This window comes from Macaca nemestrina, chromosome 3 (genome assembly GCF_043159975.1).
Source record: "Macaca nemestrina isolate mMacNem1 chromosome 3, mMacNem.hap1, whole genome shotgun sequence".
NCBI lineage: Eukaryota > Metazoa > Chordata > Mammalia > Primates > Cercopithecidae > Macaca > Macaca nemestrina.
In genome coordinates, this window is record NC_092127.1 from 48,424,657 (window position 1) to 48,450,624 (window position 25,968).

The 25,968-nt window shown below is 37.0% G+C and overlaps 1 protein-coding gene across 1 annotated transcript in view; it reads left to right on the plus strand.

Moving 5' to 3' along the window:
• LOC105493288 (ring finger protein 150) overlaps positions 1-25,968 on the plus strand; it is a 287,223-nt gene that overhangs the window by 97,899 nt on the left and 163,356 nt on the right. The gene's annotated exons all lie outside the window — the stretch shown is intronic.

Consider the following 25,968-nt stretch of genomic DNA (forward strand, 5'->3'; position numbering starts at 1 on the left):
CATCATTTAAAAATATGTATAGATGCTTTGCATATGTGTATTTAAATCACATGAAGAAGAAAAGGAAATTTTGATAGATATCAATAGAATACATTTACTTCAACCCTATTATACGCCACTCAAGGATGTTATGAGTGTTAGATGAGACAATATATATAAAGAACCTAAGTGCTTCATCAATATTAGTTCCTTGGATTCTCTGTGATCCTTCCAGATAACCATAACACTGGTGTGCACTGGATAGGGAGATGATCTGTTTTCGGGTCTGAAATCAAGGTTGTGATCGATGAATACTGAGTATTATTTTTACCTCTGCATATACTTTCTTTTGTAGGATTAACTCTTTAACTCTTTCCCATAATATAGAAGGGATTATTACAAATACCTTGTATTCAGAAACGTTCTGCTATTCGTCCCACCCAACCATTGACTTACTTAGCTATTCCTTTTAAAGTGGCTTCCCTTAATTTTACATCTATACCCATGGCTAAACTGGTTAACAAAACAAGAGAATAGAAATCCAAAACTGAACTCAGACACCAACAACATATTTATAAGAAGAAAGCACTTACATGTTTTTAGTCTCCGTATATAGAACTTCTCTCAACAAGACGTTAAAACTCACTTATGAGTAATTTAGGCCTTCTCTTTCTAACACTACTAAGTCTTTCAGAAAAAAAGTTTTTGCTCAGCCATTTTGCATTTTATGAATTTTTGCATAAACAAACAGTGACCATGCCTGTGTTAATAGCTAAACTCCTTCCAGAAACCCTTCTGTGTTGTCATCTAGGTACAGACTGGTAACTTGCTTTTATTGGAGATTCAGAGACCAACTCTCTGTGTGGCCTACCCCTCTCCTTCACAAACCTACCATATTTTATATGTCTAAAAAATGGTACTTTCCTGTTTGCTGATTACCTACCTATCCTGGGGAAGATTTCAGTTTTCCCTTTCAAATGGGTCTTTGTTAATTATTTGTAGACTTACTTACTACCCAAAGAAATTATATTTGAATTTTTTTGTACATACTGGCATTCAGATCATATTTTTCAGTAAAAATAAGTCAAAGAATTTCCCACAAATGACTTGATCACTGAAACACATGTTAAATCTAAAAAAGATTGCCATACAGCTCTACTAGATTTTCCCTGAAGTATTAGGTTGGTGTAAAAGTAATTGCGGTTTTTACCATTAGATATTTAATCCTTCCTTCTGACAGTTTACCTAAAATAGTATGCCGAAGGCAAGGTTCAGGAACCTTAAAACCTCCCTGAAGGTCTTTGTATGTGTGCATTTGGAATGGATGTAATGACAAAAAGACAGATTATCACCCTGCCCCAGAATACATGGGCAGAAGGGGTGAGAGAGGATAAGAATGAATGTGTGAATACCAGAAAATGAAGTAGAATATCTATCCAGTAAATAAGAAGCACTACCTTCAATAGAAATTGATTTTTAGTGTTCAACTTATATATTCTGCTGTTTACTTTTCTGTTTGGTATTGGTGGCACTTGTTAGTATCTTTTGTTTTCCTAGCAATTTTAGGAAATGGTTTGTTTAGGGACATAGCGAAAAATTATGGATTACAGTAATGTAACTAAATTGCATTTTTTTCCAAACACATCTCATCTTGCATAGAGAAAGCCTCAAGGAAGGAAGACCAATCTGAATTAAACTAGTTGAAATTTTAGAATGTAGCCAGTTTTTGAAATGCCTCAGAGAACTTTCAGAATAGTTTATTCCATTGTAATTATGTCAAAGGAATTTGATGTCAAAGTAAAGACAACTGGATGGTTGATTCGCCCTTTATTTAAATTTGTTGACTAAGTTGTATTTGTCTTGAGCAATCTAATTCTTTAAAGGAGTCTCACATTTTATACAAGAAGACTTAAAATCTCGAAATATAAAATGTGTCTTTTAACACACTGTTAAGTAAATTGAATCTGATTCACTAGCAATTGTTCGGTTTATTGATTTTTTTCCTCACTTTATTATAAACAGGTGAGCTACAAATGTCAACTGCCAGAGCATGTCCAATAAATACATGTTTAATTTTCACTGATGATTTTATATTCTTGAATCATCAACTTTTCATTGAGAAAATAGTCATCTTTCTAGTATTGGCCCCAATGAAACCTGTGATTATATAATTCCTTAGTTATAAAGCTACAGGTTCATGAAGCATTCTTTGAAAATAAGTTAGATTGTATATTTTCCCCAGCATCTGCCATTTCCTAAAAATAAAATGTACTCACAATTAGTTCTTTAGGTATAGTTCATGGTCGCTTTGTAGATGGTCTAAGGCTTAATCCCATATATTACTTCTACTGTTCATTTACATAATATAATGATATGCTCAAAAACATTCAGTTCTTTTATATTTTCTTACGTTGTATTTGATTCAAAGCAAATATTTTTGGGCATATCCTCAAAAGTAGCAATATACTATTAATTATTTCTAGTGGCAAGAAAAAGTAATCTGTAGACCTTTTTTAGGCAAAACAGCCTGTAAAAGAAATATGTGTGAAAAATTCTTCTTCTGGTCAGAGATTTTCCAGTTGTATTTTATAGAGTCTTGGATTCTGAGAACATTTTGATAGATGCAGCTCTGTATTTGTGTAAGAAGTACAGTTTTTTGTGTGTGATTTAGGTTTAAGTAAGGAGATGATTTCTGAGTAATTTGTTCTCTTCCTCTATCTGCTTTTGTTTTCATGAATGGTTGTATTTCTGCCATCCTATGGCATTCTCTTCCCCTTTTGTCCCCCAGTTGGTCATTCTACCCTTTATGACCTCAGAGTTCTTGTTTACATTTCTTTATTGCTTTTGCCATGGTATGTTGTGATTTATCTGTTTAGATAAGACATGCATAGGACTTGCTGCTTGTACTTATATCACAGCCCTTAACACAGTAGGTTATAATAATTTGTTTATTTCTCTCCCTAACTGGACTTTGCGCATCTCAAGGATAGCGACCATGTTCCAGTTTTTAGCTGTAGGCTTAGTACTACCTAGTAGAGACTTAATGTTTTTTTTAAAAAAAAAAAAGAGTGTTTATAGTAATAGCCAACATTTACTAAACCATTTGATAAATACTTCAGATAACAGTGACCAAAAAGTGAATGAGTGCCAACACTTTTAAAAGTTAAAAGTTTTCTCAACCAGGCACACCTAGTGCTAATGGTATTCTTAGAGCCATTGATTGAGAAAATACATGATGATAAAAACCTATCATGAATTTTGTAGTATTAAAGTACACTTGAATTTTGTAAAACATATTATCTATAGACATTTTAAAATTAATATTACATATATAAATGTGTATATTATGTTTCCACCGACTGACCATCCTTGTTGAACATTTGGATTGCTATAGTTGTAATAGTATTCCTGTGCCCCACTGTTTACTGCTAATAGGTAGGAAACCACTGATATGAGCGTTACTTAACACTTATGTGTGGAGGACCACATTCCTCGGTTTGCTTAGGACTGTCCCAGCGTATGCCTGTTCTAGTATAATAATTAATAGTTCCCCATTTTCTTGCAGAAGTGCCATGATTTGGACAATAAGTTATTTGATCATCCTACTTACAGGCAGATATTTGCATTGCATTAGTTTTATCATGGCTCACAAAAAATATATAAAAGAGAATGTTGAAAGTATATTATTCCATCTCCAAGGAATTCATTGTCATTAGTATTGTTATAATTTTGATCTCCTCCTTGTTGTGCACAAAGTGGTACACCTTTTGCCTTTTCATTTCTAGCCATTAAAATATTTAGTACTTGACCAAATACGTGTTTATGTGTACATGTGTATATTTCCTGATTATAGTAAATTAGAAAATACCTATTCTGAGGTCACATTTAGTTAATTCTTATTTCTTCATCTTCTGGGGTAGCCTGATAGTCAACAAACCTTATTGATTTTACCTGATTTTGCTCTACAGTGTGTGTGTGTGTGTGGTTGTGTTACAGCACCTGGGGTTCTTGCAGTCTTCCAGGATACAAATCAAGAGAGATCACCAAACGTAGCAGCAAAGGTAAGCTTAAGTTTATTCTAGCTTGTGCATAAGGGAGATAGCATGGAGAAAGGAAAAAGGAGCGGGCTTCTCCTTCTCTCTGAGGATAGTTGGTGGGTTCCTTTTCTAGGGTTTCTCTATATGGGGGAAGGTTACATCAGCACGCAGGGGAGGAGTTTTTCTAGCACTTGCGCATTTGCTCAACATGCTTCTTCCTACATTCCATGTAGTAGCATTTTAAGTCTCCACCCCTGGGCATGAATTTTAGCATTCAGAGGAGTAAGAGGTAGCTTTAAGTTGGAGTTTTAAGCCTAACTGCGCATATGGGACTCTGGGGAAATCCTTAGCCCCCTGAAATAGGAGCTTGCAGCTAATAGCTTCTTGGGTCTCTTGCTACAGATTCGCTGAGAGTTAGCTAAGCTAGAGCTTGAGTGAGGGGCATTTTTCCTTTTCCTCCAGACCATCTTAAAACAGGGAATCACCACCCTGCCTGTCTTAGTTAGGGATGTGTGCACGTGAAGATTTTAGGAATTTTTACAAAGGATTCATCACCTATTTAATTTTATAATACGCTCCCACTTTTGCCATGACTCAGTTCCTAAATGTATGGCCTTTCTGTAAATGAATCTATGCACTCCCTGTGCCCTAGCTCTGCTGTCACTCTCTGGCTCCCTCTTTTCTCCTCTCCCTTTTTTCTCCTCTCCTTTCTTTCTTTACCTCCTTCCTCCCCTTTCTTTCTCTACCTCCTTCCTCCCCTTTCTTTCTCTACCTCCTTCTCCTCTTACTTTCCCTCTTTCTCCTGCCAAAGAAAATTGTCCACTAACTTTCACCAGTTGAACTAGTCTCAAATTATCTCTTACTCCATACCAATTTCTAGAATGTTGCATTCTCTACTTAGATTTCATCTACTTTTCATGAAAGACTCATAAATTCTTATGCCCTCTTATAATACCCATTCTTAGCCCAAACACAGGTATTCTTTCTGAGACCTCTGCCTTATTTTCTGAATATGTTACTCTCACACTTTATTTCCCACCCACTGCACTTGGGCTTTTACATCCTTCCCAGGCATAGCCTGTTTTCTTGGGAATGCTTGGTTACTAGTGACAGGCTACCTTAACCTCTTGAACCCTCAGTCTGTCAGCCACATTAGACCTTCAGGCTACCACCCAGATCCTCCTCCCTTCTCCCCAAAGGCCTGGCTCCTCTCTGAGGCTATTGCTCCTGTCTGCTCTGGGTCATGTTCTTCCTCCTCTGACATTAGGGGACCTCACTCGAGGACCTCAGCCTGTAGTGAGTAAAGGTAACCTCCACTCCTGTTCCTCCTTAAACTTCTGTGATCATTGTCCCTGCCTCTTGTTATTGCTCACTGTTCAAGTAATTCTGTTCTTGTTGCCATAAAAGTGGGAAAGAGATTTTTTTTGTTTAAGAGAGAGGATCTTGCTGTCTTACCCAGGCTGGAGTTCAGTGGCACAATCATAGCTCACTGCAGCCTTGACCTTCCAGATTCAGCCAATCCTCCCACCTCACCCTCCCAAGTAGCTGGGATTATAGACACATGCCACCATGCCTGGTTAATTTTTTTTAATTTTGTAGAGATGGGGTCTCCCTATGTTACCCAGGCTGATCTTGATCTCTTAGATTCAAGTGATCCTCCCACCTTGGCCTCCCAAAGTGCTGGGATTACAGGCGTGAGCCACCATGCCTGGCTGAGATTCTTTTTTAAATCTATTACTCAACCCCCAGAAGAAGCTGTCAACTTTGTTTAGTCACTTAGTTTTCTTTCTTGATTTCTTGAATTAAGTCCTCTGGGCAAGTTGAAGCATATTTAAGTGGTGCTACCCAAGGTCACATTCTGAGGAGTGTAGCTTGCATACCAGCTATCTCCTGCACTTTCCAGAGATTGAGGGCAGTTTTTGTCTTGTTTTGAAATTTTATTCTAGGACCTGAAAATCAGCCAAACATTCTCTTCACCTGGAGCCCTTTAGGTGTACACATGCACACAGGACTAGATGTGACTAACCTGATGTCCCAGATTTCTCAGGATGGGAATACAAAGTGGGGTCCCCCTTCTCTGCATATAATTATTTTATGTATAATTTAAATTCTATAACCTGTGAACTACTTTAACTTAGTGAATAAACAATCATATTTATTTTAACATGCTAGTGTATATGATTGCATGTTAGCTGTTTTAAAATGTAAACTCCTCTAAAATAGATATATCTGGGTGGGAATTTGAATATTTTTATGACCATGGTTAAGTCTGTAAGTGTAGGCGTATGTAGTGCCCCATTAACTGATTTGTACTGTTACTCTTCCATTGATTATCTTTTCTTTCATATACAAATGACATGAATTTAGCTACTACCAGCTTTTCCAAGAAAAATGAAATCTACTTTTACAGCTGGAGATAATTTAGTCCTTGGCATTGAGCTTTTTAGCTTTCTAACTTGGGAAGAAGGCTCTTTTGATCCAACAGTTTATTGCAAAACTGATTCAGGCTTCTGTTTACACAGTGAAAAAACAAAATAAATGATATTATTTTATTGGGAAACTGGGACTAAAATACCCTAAAAGTAATTTGGAAATTCTAAGCTTTTTGAGCCATTTCATTTCCTTCAGAAGAAAGTGCAGATTTAATATTCTCATCAGATTATGTTTATGTTTTCTGTCTTCTTCCAAATTTTCTTAAGGAAATTTATTCTTCTCATTGTTATTAGCTTATCCTCACATTAACATAAACATTTCCCAGTAAATATTATGCATTGGTTTCTTAAAGGCCTTATAAATTACTACGTATTGACTTAAGGAAGGGTAGTTTAATTTACACTGGCTATTTGAGTGATTAATGGAATGAATTTATCGGTGCTACATTTTATGCTTTCTAAAAAGCTAAGGACAGTTTACTAAGGAAATGCCAAGAACCTTAGGTGAATATCACATTTTTAAAAAGAAATAGAATACTGTGTCCTTTAGAATAAATAAGCCGTCTATGATTTTCTTCCACAATCTGCCATCATGTGTATTTTATGCCCTAATAAAGAATAGCATGCAAGATATAAATGAAATGCTGAGGATTCTGTGTTAAGTATTGGATGAAGGCCAAGGAAGTAAGAGGGTGAAAGTCTGGAACTCAGTCTGTCAGAGAATGGAATGCTCGGTAGAAATACTCAAATCAACAGTCCATGACTTGCAACAATTTTCAGCTAAGGGCCTTTTAGCATAACATAAGTAAATTGCAATTAAGGATATATTTGAGTTGTGCTACGCTGTTAGATATCAGGGTATTTTTTGAGTATTTTTTAAAATATTGAAATGAGTATGCATTATCAGTATATTTCAGATAAATGTGTATATCAACAATTTTTACATGTGTTGCAGTTAGGATTTTCTTTAAAACGGGAAATGATCCATAGTCTAGTCTATTCACTGTACCGATCCACTAAACACCTAATAATTTTCCCTTCATGCAGCCCACTGATGCTTTGGTGTACCCTTAGGTTACTCCCCAAAATGCAAGAAAGCCTTCTCAAAAAATTTCAGGAACATGTTATTACCCATAGAACAAAATTCAAATTCGGAATGTGGAGTCATTCAATGAGTATACAGTTTCAGTTTTGCAGTCTGAAAAAGTTCAAGATCTATTGCACAACAGGATGTATAGAGTTAGCACTACTATGCTGCACACCTAAAAATGGTTCAGATGGTCAATTTTATGTTATGTGTTTTTACCAGAAGGAAAAATAAAATCTAAATACCAAGCCTAGCATTGGAGGGGAATTGTGATCTGGCCCCTCAACTATCTTTCTGGCCTCATCTTTTGCCTATCCATTCAACAAATCTTAAGTACCTATTATAGGCCCAAAACATAAAGCACAACAATGAATAAGACAGGCACAACCCCATATGCAGAATTTAAAATAAACTATTGCTGGAGTGGAAAGGGAAACTGTATTTGTTGTTGCTCCTTATGCTTTTGCCATAGATATCTTTAGCAGTCTCCACATGTCTGTCATATTTATGTACTTTTGACAGCTTTGTTTGTGATGCTCTCTTAGTTATAAAGGCCCTCCTGGCTTTCCACTGTGGTTCTCAATCCTTCTTTCTTTCTAAACTTATTGATAATCCCTTTATCTTTTAAGATGCTATTCAAGCATAACCTCAGAGATACAGCTCTTCCTTTGACTGCCATGTTATGTTGTGTTATTTCGTTTTTTAAATCCCCCACCCCAGGCCTGGCCCCAGTATTTAGGATGGTGTTTTACACAATAACCAATATTAAAGAACATTTGTTGAATTGAAATGACACCATTAAAGGATCGTGAAAAATCTTTTCCACATGCCATTATTTTAATATTTATTCTCTTTTTTGGCTGTAAAGCTTCAATTGCATGCCACTAAATATGTATATGCCTCATCATTATTGTGTGGACTTAGACTCACAGGCTTAGGAAGGAGCTGAATGGGTACAAGGACATAGCCTTCAGCAGGGTTATTAATGAAGGCCACTGCCTTGTTATCTCATGTTCTGATAACTAATACATTTCCTGAAGTGATAGTGCCCTTGTGTGGGATTTAGATTTAGTTTACATTTGGGGCACAGGATCACATACATTTTTTCCTCATTGATATTAAATGCATAATTGACTTCTATCACATGTTGGTAATTCTCAAAATATATAAAACTTTTTCATTATATCAGTTTTGATGATCTGAGTTCAGTGATCTTTGATGTTACTATTGTAATTGTTTGGGGGTGCTGCAAACCATGCCCTATATATAAGATGGTGAACTTCATTGGTAAATGTTGTGTGTCTTCTGACTGCTCTACTGACAGCCTTTCCCCATCTCTCTCTCCCTCTCCTTGGGCCTGCCTGTTCCCTGAGACCCAAAAATATTAAAATTAGGCCGATTAATAACCCTACCATGACCTCTCAAGTGTTCAAGTAAAAGGAAAAGTCACATGTCTCTCACTTTAAATCAAAAGCAGGAAATGATTAAGCTTAGTGAGGAAAGCCTGTCAAAAGCCAAAATGGGCTGAAAGCTAGGCCTCTTAAACCAAACAGTTTACCAAGTTGTGAATGCACGGGGAAAGTTTTTGTGAGAAATTAAAAGTGCTACTCGAGTGAACAAATGAACAATAAGAAAGCAAAACACCATTTTTGCTAATGCGGAGAAAGTTTGAGTGGTCTGGTTAGAAGATTAAACCAGCTACAACATTCTTAAGCTAAAGCGTAATCCAGAGCAAGGCCCTAATTCTCTTCAATGGTAGGAAGGCTGAGAGAGGTGAAGAAGCTGCAGAAGAAAAGTTTGAAGCTAGCAGAGGCTAGTTCAGGATGTTTAAAGAAAGACACAATCTCCGTAACATAAAAATTCAAGGTGAAGCAGCAGGTGCTGATGAAGAAGCCACAACAAGTTTTCAGAAGATCCAGCTAGGAAAATTGAAGGGGGCTTCACTTAACAATAGATTTTAAATGCAGATGAAACATGTTTACACTGGAAGAAAGTGCCGTCTAGGACCTTCATAGGTAGAGAAGAGAAGTCAGTGCCTGGCTTCAAAGATTGAACAGACAGGCTGACTCTATTTTTAGGGGTTAATGCAGCTGGTGACTTTAAAATGAAGCCAGTGCTCATTTAGCATTCTGAAGATCCTAGCCCCCTTATGAATTATGTTAAATCTCAACCTGTGATTTATTCATGGAACAACAAAGTCTGGATGACAGCGCATCTATTTACAGCATGGTTTACTGAATATTTTAAGCTCACTGTTGAGATCTACCACTCAGGAAAAAAAAAAAAAAAAAAAAAAAAAAACTCCTTTCAAAATATGATTGCTCATTGACAATGTGCCTGGTTACTCAAAAGCTCTGATGGACATGGGGAGGGAGATAAATGTTGTTTTCATGCCTGCTAACACAGCATCTATTCTGTAGCCAATGGATCAAGGAGTAATTTCAGTTTCCAAGTCTTCTTATTTAAGAAATACATTTTGTAAGGTATCACTGCCCAGTGATTCCACTGATGGATCTGGGTGAAGTCAATTGAAAAACTTCTGGAAAGGATTCACCATCCTAAAAGCCATTAAGAATATTTGCGATTCATGGGGGGAGGTTAAAATATCAACATTTACAGGAGTTTGGAAGAAGTTGATTCCAATACTTACGGGTGACTTGGAGGGGTTCAAGACTTCAGTGGAGGAAGTCACTGCAGATGTGGAAATAGCAAGAGAACTCGAATTATAAGTGGAGTCTAAAGATGTAACTGAATTGCAACGATCTCCTGATAAAACTTTAATGGATGAGGAGTTGCTTCCTTTGAATGTGTAAAGAAAGTGGTTTCTTGAAATGGAATCTGCTTCTGGTAAAGATAATGTGAACATTGTTGAAATGACAACAAAGGATTTAGAATGTTACATTAACTTACTTAATAAAGCAGCAGAGAGATCTGAGAGGATTAACTCCAATTTTGAAAGAATTTCTGTTGTGGAGAAAATGCTACCAAACAGCATCACATGCTACAGAGAAATCTTTGGTGAAAGGAAGAATCAATTGATGCAGCAGACTTCATTGTCTTATTTTGAGAAGTTGCCACAGCTCCCAAACTTTAGTAACCACAACCCTGATTAGTCAGCAGCCTTCAACATCAAGGCAAGACCCTCCACTGGCAAAAAGATTATGACTCACTGAAGACTCAGATGATTGTAAGCATTGTTAACAATAAAGTATTTTTAATTCAGGTATATACATTGCTTAGACATAATGTTATTGCACACTTAGTAGACCTCTGTATAGTGTAAACATACATTTTATATGCAGTGGGAAACCAAAAAATTTGTGTGACTTGCTTTATTGCGATATTTGCCTGTTACAGTGCTGTAGAACTGAATCCACAGTATATCTGAAGTATGTCTGTACCTTAAAGGCCTGTGTTGCCTTAAGGTTTTCTTTGATCAGATGAAAACCAACTAGCACTGTTCTTGGGGTTCCAGAAGATTCTTTTTTTCCACAGAGCTTTATTTAGATATAATGGATAAATAAATGTATAAATTTATTATATATAATGTGATGTTTTGGTATACCACTTGTGAAATGATTACCACAGCCACAAAGGTAACATACTCATCACCTCACTTAGTAGTTACCTTTGTGTATGTATGTACATGCAAGTGTGGAGAGAACATTTAAGGTCTATACTCTTAGCAGATTTCAAGTACACAATGCAGTATTAACTGTAATCACCATGCTGTTCATTTGATCACCAGAACTTACTCCTTCTATCAACTAAAACTTCGTACCCTTTAACCAACGTAATCCCATTTCCCTCAAGTTTCCTAGTCTCTGGCCACCATCATTCTACTCTCTGCTTCTGTGAGTTCTACTTGTTTTAGATTGCACCTATAAATGAAGTCATGCAATATTTGTCCTTCTTTGCCTATTTTACTTAGCGTTATGTTTTCCAGGTTCATGTATGTTGTCACAAATGACACAATTTCTTTCTTTTTTAAGGCTGACTCTTCCACTATGTGTGTATGTATGTGTATGTGTGTGTATATGTATATATATGTGTGTGTGTGTGTGTATACGTATATACATATACTACCTCTTTTTCCGTTCATCCGTCAGTGGATACTTAGGTTAATTTTATGTCTTGACTATTGTGAATAACACTACAGGGAACATGGGAGTGCTCATGTCTTCTATTTCATTTCGTCTGCATATGTATCAGAAATGGGATTGCTAGATCATAGTTTTATTTTTAATGTCTTGAGGAACTTTGTACCATTTTCCGTAATGGCTGTACTAATTTACATTTCCACCAACATTGTACAAGGGTTCTCCCTTTCTCCACATCATTACCAAAACTAAGCTTTCATTTTTTTTATGATCACCATTCTAACAGGTATGAAGTAGTATCTCATTGTTTGCGTTTTAATTTGCATTTCTCTGATTATTAGTGCTGTTGACCATTTTTATATACATGTTGGCCATTTGCATATCTGCTTTTGTGAAATATCTATTAAAGTATCTTGCCCATTTTTTAATTGAGTAATTGGATTTTTTCCTATTGAATCATTTGAGTTCCTTATATATTTTGGATATTAACTCTTTATCAGGTGTATAGTTTGCAAATGTGTTCTTTCATTCCATAAGTTGTCTCTTCATTCTGTTGTTTCTTCTTCCTGTACAGAAGCTTTTTACTTTAATGCAATTCCATTTGTCTGTTTTTGCTTTTGTTGCTTGTGTTTTTTAGCTCTTATCCAAAAAAATGTTTGCCCAGACCAATGTCATGAAGTTTTCTTCTAGTAGATTAATAGTTTCATATCTGAAACTGTTCAAAATCCCTTTTGAATTGATTTTTGTATATGGTGTGAGATAAGGGTCTAGTTTCATTCTTCTGCTTGTGGATATTCAGTTTTCCCAACATCATTTATTGAAGAGACTGTCTTTTTTCTATTGTGTGTTCTTGGCATATTTGGCAAAGATCAATTGCCTGTAAATGTGTGGATTTAATTATAAGTTGGAGCCACGGGTTCTGGCCCGGCTCGGTGGCTCACGCCTGTAATCCCTGCACTTTGGGAGGCCGAGGCGGGCGGATCACGAGGTCAGTAGATCGAGACCATCCTGGCTAACACGGTGAAACCCCGTATCTACTAAAATACAAAAAATTAGCCGGGCGCGGTGGCGGGCGCCTGTAGTCCCAGCTACTCCGGAGGCTGAGGCAGGAGAATGGCGCGAACCCGGGAGGCGGAGCTTGCAGTGAGCCGAGATGGTGCCACTGCACTCCAGCCTGGGCGACAGAGTGAAGACTCCGCCTCAAAAAAATAAATAAATAAATAAATAAGTTGGAGCCACGGGTTCTAATGGAGTTTTCATAACTGTGGTGGTTTCTTAGACCGGCCAGTAGGATTGTTTGCCAATAGGATTGATTTTTTAAAATATTTTAAAAATTTTTAATTGCGCTCAAAAAGCATATAACGTAAAGTTTATCCTAACCATTTTAAGTGTACATTTTAATAGTGTGAGGTATATTGACATTGTTGTGCAACAGATTTTTAGAGCTTTTTTATCTTGCAAAACAGAAACTCTATACCCATTGAACAATTCTTCGTTTGCTCCTCTCCCCTATCCCCTGGTAACCCCTATTCTGCTTCTGTTTCTGTAAATTTGACTACTTTAGACACCTCATTTAAGTGGAACCATACCATATTTGTCTTCTTGTGACTATCTTATTTAGTATAATCTGAAGATACATCCATGTTGTAACACTTGACAATCATGTGTTACATCTGATTTCCTTCATTTTTAAGGCTGTGGAATAGTCCTTTATATGTGTAAACCACATTTTATCCATTCATCTATGAATGGACACTTAGGTAAATTTCATATCTTGGCTATTGTGACTCCTGCTGCAGTGGACATGGGTTTGCAAATATCTCTTCCAGACTCTGCATTCAGTACTTTGAGGTGTATACCCAGAAGTGGGGTGATTCCTGGAGCATATAATTTTCAATCTCTTGGGAACTGTCATACTGTTTTCCATAATAGCTGTATAATTTATATTTCCATGAACAGTGTACATGTTTTTAATTTTATCATATTCTCACCATCATTTGTCATTTTCTGTTGTTTTTTTTTTTTGTGATAGCCATTATAATGAGTATGAAGTGATATCTCATAGTTTTGGTTTGCATTTCTCTAGTGATTGCTGATATTGGGCTTTTTTTTTTTTTTTTTTTTTTAGAAGGTGTCTCACTCTGTTGCCCAGGCTGGAGTGCAGTGGCGCTATCTCGTCTCACTGCAAGCTCTGCCTCCTGGGTTCACGCCATTCTCCTGCCTCAGCCTCCCAAGTAGCTGGGACTACAGGCACCTGCCACTACACCTGGCTAATTTTTTGTATTTTTAGTAGAGACGGGGTTTTGCCATGTTAGCCAGGATAGTCTCAGTCTCCTGACCTCGTGATCCGCCTGCCTTGGCCTCCCAAAGTACTGGGATTACAGGCGTGAGCCACCACGCCCAGCCAGGCATCTCTTTATATGCTTGTTGGTCATTTGTATTTCATCTTTGGAGAAATGTCTATTTAAGTCATTTGCCCATTTTTTAGTTATTTGTTTTTTATTGTTGAATTGTAGGAGTTCTTTACATATTCTGGATAGTAATCCCTTATCTGGTATATGATTTGCAAATATTTTCTCACATTCCATAGGTTGTCTTTTCACTCTGTTGACCAATAGGACTGTTTTTGATATTTGATGCTATAATTTGTAAAGGAATTCCCTTTGGCTGCTCTGCTGAGGCGTAACCAGTCATTCCTTCTGCCCAAATTAGCATTGACTTTGAGGTCCAGTTCTGTGTTATGGTTATCCCATTCCCATAAAACCAATAACAATAGTAAGGGCAATGTTTTCAACTTTTTTGTCCACTGAAGTTTAAATAAGAAACATATCTTACTGTTAACTGTACTAGTATATAAAGTACACTCTGATTTAAGTTCTTCATAAACTGAACAAGAGTTGAAGAGGAGAGAGATACAGAACGGCCATTTGACCTTGTCTTGTATGCCAAATCCTGAGTTTGTGAAGGAGAATATCTGGTTTCCCATGATTCTTGAAAAAATATAAGGTATACCAGCAGGGATCATCTGGAAGTTGCTTGGAATTCAATTGTGATAGGGCCTGTTTGTATACATTATCAATGAAATGATATACCAAGTAACCAGTATAGAACCTAAGAAAAATACTTGCTTATTTTCTAGGAAATATGTGCATTCTGTAGTTTTAACAGAACCCTTCATCTCTGGGCATATCAATGTATTCACAAGTTACATATAGTTAACGTCTTCATTAAAATGCAGCCAGATATTGGGTGACTATGAGAATAGCTGTAAAAATATCTAGGCCATCCATTCTTAGAATCAAGTGTTACCTTACTGAGAAAACAAGTAGTTTTTAATGATAATAGCTTATCTTAATAAATGATATTGGTTTTGGTAAATATAGATGTGAGTTTTGATTGTTAATTTCTGAACCTTTTCTGATGTTATTGTATTTAAGAATACACTTACTGTTAATGTTATTGTATCAAAGAAAGCTCAATAAATAATTGGGCTTTTACTATGTGGGTTTTACTCTTAAGTTTTTTAAAAAAATGTATTTTCACTACTGGAAAACATGAAATAAAGTGAGATGTCAGAATCACCTTTATAGAGTTTTAAATTTAAGAAGCACTTTATTTTTATCATAATCCTAGCACCAACACTAACATTCAGAGCCTCAAATACTCAACAGTTCTTGCTTGAAAATAAATTACAAAATCATAATCAATATTTAATTTTAAAGAAGAATATTAAAGAACATGGTATATACTGCTTTGATACTTTCTTTTCTTACTTTGTTTTTCAGTGTTCTCTACTGACAGTAAAATTCATACTCCATTTGTCTAAGAGGCATAAAGCTGGAATTTACTAAGAGCACTGCCTTAATGATTATGGCAAAATTCCAAAATTTTCCAGTGGGGAAAAGGCTTTTATTCTTTTTTGAACTGTCAAGCTGTTGGCAAAAACAAGCACTCTAGTTAAATGACTAAGCAAACAGTTTATAAGATATGCTCCAGTCCTTAAGAAGGATCCATAAGAAAAAGCTGGCTAAGTGACTGAATACCATTTGTGGCCATGCATATCAAAGATTAATCACCTAGGATTCTGCCTAATTTTAGCCACTACTTCTTAATGAATGCCAAATGTGAACCCATCAACCATTTTGCACATGACGTCAGTAACATTTGAATGGAGCAGTTGTCTAATACTCTATGCAGTAATATGATTAATTCCATAGAAGGGTTGTTTAGTGCCAGCTCGTCCCAACACTGTGTATGTAGTATGCAAAGTGGTATTTCAACAGAATTTCCATTAGTAGCAGAGTATTCTCAGCCCTGAAATCCATCATCTGCTATATCCTAGCTTTAAGTTCCTATCAGATTTTCTCTGCACTAGATATACATCTTGATCAAGCAGGATTACAAGAAAATATATATATATATTCCAAGCTCATTAGCTATCTAATGATCTTTAAGAACACTAGTGCAGGGAATATTGAAAATCAATGTTAAATCCAAATGTCCTTGAATAAGAGACTGGCTTAATAAATTAGATTATATTCATACAATACAGGGCTATTCTGCGCCATCCAGTCATTGAGGGGCTAAGTCTTATATAGGCCTTCTCTTCCATTCCATAGCTTCTGAGGTTGCTCTAGGTGTAAACACTCAGCAGAAAGACAGGAAAAGAGAGGGAAGATGCAACATGAGATATTTTTATAGACCAGACTGGCAAGTGGCACATATTTCCCTGACCAGGATTTAGTCACATGGCTAGATATAATTGCAAGAGAGGCTGAGAAATGTCTGTGTGCCAAGAGGAGGAGTAAGTAGTTTTAGACACCAGCTATAAGTACCTGCTACAGAGGTGATAGGAGCTTGGCAGAGGAAGAACAAGAGCAGGACTGAGGCTTTTCACTGTGTAGATTTGTGTGTTTGTGTATAATTTGAACAATGTGAATATGTAACCTATTCAAAAAACAAAATATATTTTTTTCAGATAAAAGTCATTGTTTATGTAACACTTAGAACCTATATCCTAAATCATGCATTCCAGGAAATTTTGTCATGTATCATGACTTATGAACATACTCTATTCCTTTTGAAGCAAGAAGGTTCCAGAATCAGAGACACTTCTCCATGACCAGGATTCACTGCATTTTGGGGACCTTTTTCCTTCTTCAGTTGTCTGTGACTCCTCTCCTTGTGGTTGGCCCGCTGAAAAGGAGTGATTGCATGGTCAGTCGACAAGAGCTAAGTTGGCTGTGCCTGTATTTCACTAGGAGAAAGCATCGACCAGGCCCCTAGAAAAGTCACTGTAAGGAACTCCTTTTCAGTCTGGTTTAGCGAATGGCAGCCATAGCACCCCATAGCTTCATGTGGCCACATCTGAAGCCAAGAAGCATTACTCCTCACTCCCCCTGCTCAGGTATCTTCATAGCTTACTTACTATGTTGCTTACTATTGAAAGATCCCAACTTCTTAGCCTAACAGACAAGCCCCTGGTCTGACATTTGCCTGTGTTTTCAACTTTACATCTTGCCATTTCCTTTGATTTTTCCCTATGACTGAAACCAGAGTTTCTCAAACTGATGTTCTACTGCCTGTTTTTCAGGAAGGCATTAACAGGTATGCTGTTGACAAAAAGTATTAAATGAGCAAATACGTTTGTGAAACATTGTACTGCATACCGTATTACCCCTTGGGAGTATATGTGTGTTGAACGGTCGAAGAAGCTCTGCAGCTTAGATGCTTAAGTTTGTTCATCCTAGTATTTACCTCACTCAACTGAAAGCAGAAAAAATGCTTTGCACACCCCACCTAAATTCCTTGGCCACACCAATATGCAGAACATCAGATTGGGAGCCCCCGTGTGATCCAGTGTGATCGCCACTAGCCTTAAGAAACTATCAGACACTTAACTTGTGCCTCACGTTGTATTTCTATTCAGCAGCACTGCTGTAAGATTTGTTGTTAATCCTTGCCTGAAAGTTCTATGCAGAATAAATCATTCTCTCCAATGTGTACTCATTTTTCTCTTCTCAATGTGTCTCTTCTCATTGTATCATAAATATTTCTCCTTGATCTATTCATTCTGGGGATTCCTGTGTCTTGTACAGTACCTGACATGTAATATTATCCTTGGGTTTACTTTGTCCTCTTGTTTACATAGACACATAAAAGCACCATAGACTGGGTGGCTTGAATAACAATTTATTTCTTGCAGTTCTGAAGTCTGGAGAGTCTAAGATCAAGATGTCAGGCAATTTAGTTCTTGGTGAGGTCCCTCTTCCTGGCTTGCAGGCACAGCTTTCTTTTTGTGTACTCATATGGCAGACAGAGAGGAAGCAAGGTCTCTCTTTTCTTATGAGGACGCTAATCCAGTTCATGAGGGCTCCACTCTCATGACCTAATCATTGTTGAAAGGCCCTACCTCCAAATATCATCACATTGGAAATTAAGGTTTCAACATAAAAATGTTTAGAGGACACAAACATTCAGTCTGTAGTACCCCTGTCACCTATCTTCATGCTTTAAAGATAAAAAGTTTTTTCAATGTTTCATGTGACCCTTAAAATTTTAACTTACATATCTGACCCTTGAGTATAGTGCTAATAAACATCCTATTCTTAGAAAAAATTTAGAATGCTTTAACTCTAGTCCTCTTTCTCCTATACTATTTTTTCTTGTTCTACTTTTTATATATCTTCTAAGTAAGTGTTATTATTATACCTGTTCTAAATAATTGATGTTAATTATTTAACATCATGTTAATAAGTGTTAATATTATACCTGTTTTAAATAATTATTTCTATGTAAACTCAAATTTACCAATTTCTTCCCCATTCCTTCTCATTTTTCATTTTTTTTCTGCATTCACCTTTTTTCTTTCTAAATACCTTTTAGTACTTTTTAAAGCAAGGGTCTTATAATAGAAAATGCTGCAAATCTTTGACTGAAAATGCTCTTATTTCAACATAATTCTTAAATGATAGTTTATCTGGTTATGGGATTACACACCACTTACCTCCAGCTCACTAATCTTCTCTTCAAATTTGATTTAGGCAACAATTTAGTCTAGTTATTGAGGTTATTTAATTGAGTAACTGATTGAATGATTGTATTCATCATTTCAGGTACAATTTGGTTATTTGTTTTCATCTGCCTGGTATTTGTTCTTTTCTTGTGTTTTTGGCATTTCCTTTTAGGACTTTAATATTTTAGGTGTACTTATTTTATAGGCTCTATGGTACTTCTGTAATCAGAGTTTCTTGAAGAGTTTAATCCTACTATTTATTTACTTTATCAACTACGTAAAAATAAAATTTCAGGACCTTCCAAATTTATTATGCCAAAGAAAAAGTTAATCCCTGAAACTTGATTCACACAATACAACTGTTTTTCTTCTCTGGTGCGTGACTTTTTTCTTTTGACTTTTGCATTGAGATGTTATACATTAACCAGCCTCCCTATTCTTGATTCAGACCTAGAGTAAAAGACGTGGAGATGAGAGATTCTTGTGACTGTTACCTCTTTAGAATAGAATGTTAAACACCCTCCTTAGAGTGTAATTAATAGTAGCTAATCAAATCTTATTTCTTTTTGTTAGCCTTTGTATGGAAAATGTACTTCTGTTCAGCACTTCCATTTTACCTGTAGAAATGATCCTTATTTTATCCCATACTGGGAGCACTGATCACCATTCTTTGCTGTAGCTCTGCTCACCGAATTGCCACCCTCACACTTTTCACTTGAATAAACTATCTTTTGGATTCTGACCCTTTTGATTATTTAGGTTGATAGCTTATTCTTGCTCAGAATACATTGTTTTCTCATTTTGTTTTTAATTTTGTGTTATGAGTTCATGTTTTGTGTTTAACCAGTGATAATTTTATGTTCCCTGGGATGAAGGTATATCCCCGCTGAGATGTTTGTGCTTGCTTCTGCTTTCTGGGAGTTACTAGAACACATGTGTGCTTATGTGTTTAATTAAATGTCTGACATGTTAGTGCAAATTGGAACCCAAGCCTCAGTGGGGAGAGACCCATAGATAGGAATTTTAAAATTAAGACAGCCTTCTTCAGCTAAGACAATCACCCTTGTCCTTGTCTTTCATGATAGAAGGAGAATTTTTTCCTGATTCAGTATTTCACTGTGGTAACACCATTCTGTAGTACCATTGCTAGAGACAAATCTGAACTCCAGCTTAAATCTTGAGTATCTGACAAGCTGTATTTCTTATAATGCGAAAACCAAGCTCCTCAGTTGCCTAGGACCAACCCAGTGGCAGCTCAGGTAATAGCACCTCCAGCCCCATTCAGTTTTTAGTTTCCTCTTGAGCTTGGCTCTGGAAATTTTCTTTATGTTCCTATAATCCTAACAATGCATTTCAAAGAATATTTGTTTTATTTTAGCAATAATTTCTTAGAGTTTCATTAGAAGAGTATTACAAGTTAATTATCTTGCCATATTGCTATAAACTGAGGTTTAATACATGTTAAATGAGTGAATGAATGTATGGATGAAGGATAAGAACATTTTGGCAGAGAGAGGAGAGTAAACGAATAAAGAAGATAGGAAAGCACCGTGAAGTTTGTTATTGTTCAGTTTGTCCAGAGATACGCTGTCCAACATGGTAGCCACTAGCTGTATCTAGCTGTTGAGCACTTGAAATGTGGATGATGCATTGAAAGTATAAAATACAAGCTAAATTTTGAAGACTTAGTATAAAAAGAGAATGTAAACTATCAGTAATTTTTATGATCTATTGATATAATATTTTGTATATATTAGGTAAAATAAGATATAAAAAGTTAATTTCAGCCGGGTGTGGAGACTCAGCCTATAATCCCAGCACTTTGGGAGTCTGAGGTGGACGGATCACTTGAAGTCAGGAGTTCAAGACCAGCCTGGCCAACATATAGTGAAACCCATAACTACTAAAAGAAAAATACGAAAATTAGTTGGATGTGGTGGCACATACCTGTAGTCCTAGCTACTTGGGAGGCCGAGGCAGGAGAATTGCTTGAACCAGGAGGCAGAGGTTGCGGTGAGCCGAGATCATGCAACTGCACTCCAACCTGGGTGACAGAGCAAGACTCTATCACTCAAAACATAATAATAATAATAATTTCACCAGTTTCTTTTTTATATGGCTACTAGAAAATTTTAAATTTTATTTGTCACACACATATTTGTATTGGCCAGTGCTAGAGTGCATTGTAGATGCACAACAAATACTGGTTAAACAAGCTAATAAAGGAAGGCACTTAGTACACTCAAATTGTCTCTCATTATTTCTAAACTTGGTGTATAATTATGAATTTCACAAGATCTACAAACACTTCCCATTCTGCGTCTACTAAGGATCAGATTCGTACACTTATGGGGGTATAAGGTGAAAAAATAGAATTTAGCTCACTGCAGTGTGGCAAATTTAGATGGAAAGTAGTTGGGGGAAATGAGTTTAGCTGAATGCTTTTGACAATTACTTGAGTAAAGCAACATCTTCAATAATGCTTTTCCAGAAAATTTTTGTGACACTTTGTTTGGTGATATAGAAAAGTTTGGACATGACATATATGCACTTAAAAAAAAAAGAAATTTCAAAAACGTCATAAAAGTATTTCTCAACTTGATGGTAGTTGTTCTCCAACATTTTAGCCAATCTACTTTCCTAAATCAGCTTTCATTCATTCGTCATTTAGATATACAGAATGAAAAAGAAGGTGTTAGAATGAGGAAAATGCCATATGCTCAAAGTATTTGTTTTATACTGGAGTTTTTAACTTGCTTGGTCACTGAATGGTATTTTGCCTTTGGGTTGAGAAATGAGCTGTAACTGGCAACGTCAGCCAACCAAATAAAAAGTTTTCAAAGGCATCACCTTACTCCCATCTGTACAAAGCCATTAAGCCAATAATGTGACATTTTCAAGGGTTCTTTTGCATATTTTGCCTTTGTCACTCTATACATTCCACAACAGCCTCTCAACAAAGTCCATATGTTCCTTTTCTAAGTGAGGCGGGGTTAGAGGGGGGATAAAAAATCATGAAAGAGGAACATAAGCTGACAGATCTGAGGCTTCCAGAGAGCTGTTATTCCACCAGCCTGCAGGAAAAAAAAAATGCAAAGAGATTATAAGACTTGGTTCACATTGTATACCAGCTCACTGTCCCCAGAGACCCATTTTTGCTTGTGTAAAGAGGCCTTTCTTTCCTGTCACCCCTTATTCTCTTAAATTGGCACCAATGTCTTTGCACATTTGCTGGGCCTCCAATTGCTGCTGCTGCAGCAACTGCTGTCCCAGCATCTGCTCAGATGAGGCACAGACCATGAGTTGCAATGCTGATTCTCCTGTGTACATTGGTTGCAGGGGCCAGCAAGCTGTGTGGATTAGCTAAACGCTCATGTTTTCCCTTTTGATTTCTGCACACTGCCACAAAAGTTTATTTGATTCACCGTTTCTCACATATGTGGAGTATTAAGGAATCAGGGACAGAGAGGCTTTGGCATGGGGCATGACCGATGGCCTGATTCCCACATGTTGGGCTTCTACCTGTAACAGTGGGACACATATGTTTCCCCAAGGGCCTGTGTTGGGGAGACAGGCCTACAGACCAAATAATTAAAGCATTTGGAAATGGAAAGCACAGCTAACTTTGAAGTGGAATTATCTGTAACTTTTGTCAGATGTCCTCCTGATTCAATCCATATGTTTAGTGTTCCAGTTTGCAGGCACAGGATTACCCATATACCTTCATTGTTAGCCAGGGGAACAAAATGTCTAAACAGCTAAGTGGAGGGGCACATTGAGTGATTATGCCCCTTTTCCTCTGTTACCTTCTGACCCCTTAGATTTCTGATGCAATTCAATAAGTGTTTGTGAGCAGATAGCAATACTTTGCTGGAGAACAAAGCCAGACTACAGGGATGAGTGTTTTTTTCTGTTTGGTACCAACTGACAAAGATTCTCACCTTGACCAAACTCAACTCTACCCCTGAGCTCTTTTGCACTGAGCCTAGATTTTTTGATTTCTGTGATCGTCTCTGCATTGTCTAAGTTTTACCAAGAATCCTGTTACATTGGCTTAGCCAGAATCCCCTGCTTGATATCTGATTGGGTTCCTCAGCCTCTACCATCCCCGGGTGCTATCTGATCACCCTGGTCTGCTTCTAGCAAGGATCCTGTTAGGTGGGTTTCTCCAGAATCCCACCTTACCCCTGATGTTTTCTCTTAGTAATTTTCCATCCGCTGACCTCCAGTTAGCTCCTTAGCTATAAATTCTTACATTCCCATGTGTGTTTGGAATTGAGCCCAGTTCTATTCTGAGGTCTCCTTTCCTCTATTGCAGTAGTCCTGAATAAAATCTGTTTTTACCACTTTGTTGTTTGTAACAGCTCTGGTTCTCCTTCACACAGCCTAACCACAGTGTTTATTTATTTTCACGTCCAATGCAATGGGTCTAGTTAGCCAGGATCTCATCCTCAACCCTCTACGGATTTTACTCAATAATCTAACCAAATGAAACAACTTAGATCATGAAGAAGTTCTGAAATAAACACATCATGAAATGGCACATGGTCTAGCATCAGCCTGACTGTAATTAGCAGACTGAGCTGAGGAGGTAGGAATTGTATGGTTGGCCATAGTTTATAGGGTTTGCCATGTTTTCCTGACTTTTTAGAAAGATCTGGATGAAGATCCCATAGCCTTTTTTTAGGTCCTCTAGGCAATAGGAAAGGGACAATAAACAGGACAAACAAAAGAACAGTGTTTTCTAGAGCCAGAACACTTAGGAAGGTGCCTCTGAGAGAATTCAAAGAATTCCTTGGAAAGAAGCAGCTCTGTGGACACAAAGCTTGGTTAGCAGATATTCTAACCAAGTTAGATTCTAGCACCCATTTGCCCCTCAGCCTGGTGCTCTTGTGCAGGTTATACCACCTTTACCTTAGCTTAGAATGTGGAGTTGCATCACATTTGTGTGTGTGCATGTGTGTAAATTACCCAAATGAAACTCTTATTGGGGAAGAGGAATAAGAGAAAAATACCTTTTAATATTTCTGCTGACCAGACATTAAGTGAAAGTACATCATAGACAATGGAGCAGTCAAACTAAAACAGTTAGAGAAACCTACAAAATGTATGTATTTCTCTTGAAGTTGACCAATAAAACAAAGTAAAATGAAAAAAAAAATCAAACCCCCCCCAAAAAAACTCCCTTGGCTAAAGAACTGAAAAGAGAGTGCTGTGTGGATGAGCAAGCTGAATAAATGAGACTGTAGAGAAACACCATCTAAGAGTTAATAGAGGTGATCCAATTTTTCAAGCAAGCAGTACAGTAGACACAAACCAGTCATTTGTATTGTACTTCATGAAGGATTCCAGGAGTGTACTGGGTAATTTTGTTTTATAAGCTGAATTAGATCCTCACCAAAAATGCTAAACTATAATGTTTATGTGTTTAAAGTTGTCTTCTCCATCAATTTGAGAGGTCCATCAGAGGACCAAAAGAAAGACCTTGCTCCTGGAAACATCTGTAACTTAAATACCTGTTATTCTGAAAACCATTTGAATTGGTTAGCATTAAAGACACATAAAAGAGATATTTGCTCTTACCAGACTTGGAAATGTGGAAAGGTTTTCATATGCATTTCCAGATGGCAGATATTTAAATCTCAGTTTAGTTCTTAAACATATGCTGAGAATTTGGTGGTGGAGGGTGGGAGAGGTGATGATAATAATGAAAGTTTAGCACATACTTCTAATCCTGAAAACAGCTCAATTAAGAAGTCATTTCAAACACTATGTCTGGTTCTGGGATTTTCTAGTTCTGATTGTTTATTTTCCCCATCTAATAAAAATTAAATATAGTCTTTTAGTCAAGGACTCTTACAAAGAATGACAGTGATGCTTTAAAAAATATTTTTGTCATACCTGGAAAAAAATAGTTTTAAATCAATTCCATAGAATTAGAAAGGTATCAGACACAAATACCTAAAATTATTTTCTTGATGATTATAAGGTATTTTATATTTGACTTGGATCTTTTTATTCTAGAGCTTAATTTTATTTACATTCTGCGATTCAAGAGTATGTGTCTTTTCATAAACAAGATTAAAATGTTGATGTAGTCTATACAGAGCAAGTAATTATGTTTCAGGAAATTCTGAGCTCATTTTATTCATTGCCGTGCATTTCTTTTAACATTGTTTTTGTGTAAAGTTATATATATATATATATATATATATATATGTTTCTTTGCAGTAAGATTGCCTTCAAAGAATTTTTCTGTAACTCTACAGATAAATAGGAGGAAAATAAACCCCAGCAATGTTTATAATTAGGACAACCCTAAGAAAAAACCTCTGTAATATTTCAGTGGATTTACTGCTCTTCCCTCCTTATTTCTTTGAATCAAAAAATAAGGTCCTGTAGTTTTAGTGGCAATTTACCTCCCTGCTCTTTATTTTTAGTTTACGTATGATCATAACTGCAGAATGCTAGGAAAGTGATTTGTGGCATTTTTTAAATTCCCCCAAATCCTTTTGTGACTACACTGGCAAGCAATGGACAGGTGGGGACCCTTTCTGAGCACTCTCATCTTCTGGGCCTCCTGGATCTGGATGGAAGCCCTGTGCTGAAATCAGTCAGTGAAGGTGACAGGAGAGGGCCTGTATGGCAGAAGACTTAGAGTCACAGGCAAGGCCTATAAGGCTAGGGGTATTACTGTGACTATGATATAAACACATTTACAGGGACTAGAGGGAGATATAACTGTCCAGGCTGAATGGCTTCAAGTGCCAGAGTGAGGCATTTGGGCTTATTTCAGGAAGAAGAAAAGAAACACTGCGCGTTTCACAAGCAGGGATGGGATGGTATTGTCTATTTAGACACACTGTATAGTGCAGTTGAGGGCGTCAAGTTAAGGGGGGTTCTTGTAGACCAGGAGAAGTGTATCTGATTAGGAGAGTTGTGAGAGTTCATGCAAAGAACAAGAATTCCTATCTGAACCACACTGGTGGCAGTGGACAAGAAAGGGTGAATTCAAAACACAAAATATTAGGACTTGACAGCCTAGAGGGACAAGAGAGATGTTTAAAGAACTCGAGTCGGCCGGGCGCGGTGGCTCAAGCCTGTAATCCCAGCACTTTGGGAGGCCGAGAGGGGCGGATCACAAGGTCAGGAGATCGAGACCATCCTGGCTAACACAGTGAAACCCCGTCTCTACTAAAAAAAATACAAAAATCTAGCCGGGCGAGGTGGCGGGCGCCTGTAGTCCCTGCTACTCGGGAGGCTGAGGCAGGAGAATGGCGTAAACCTGGGAGGCGGAGCTTGCAGTGAGCTGAGATCC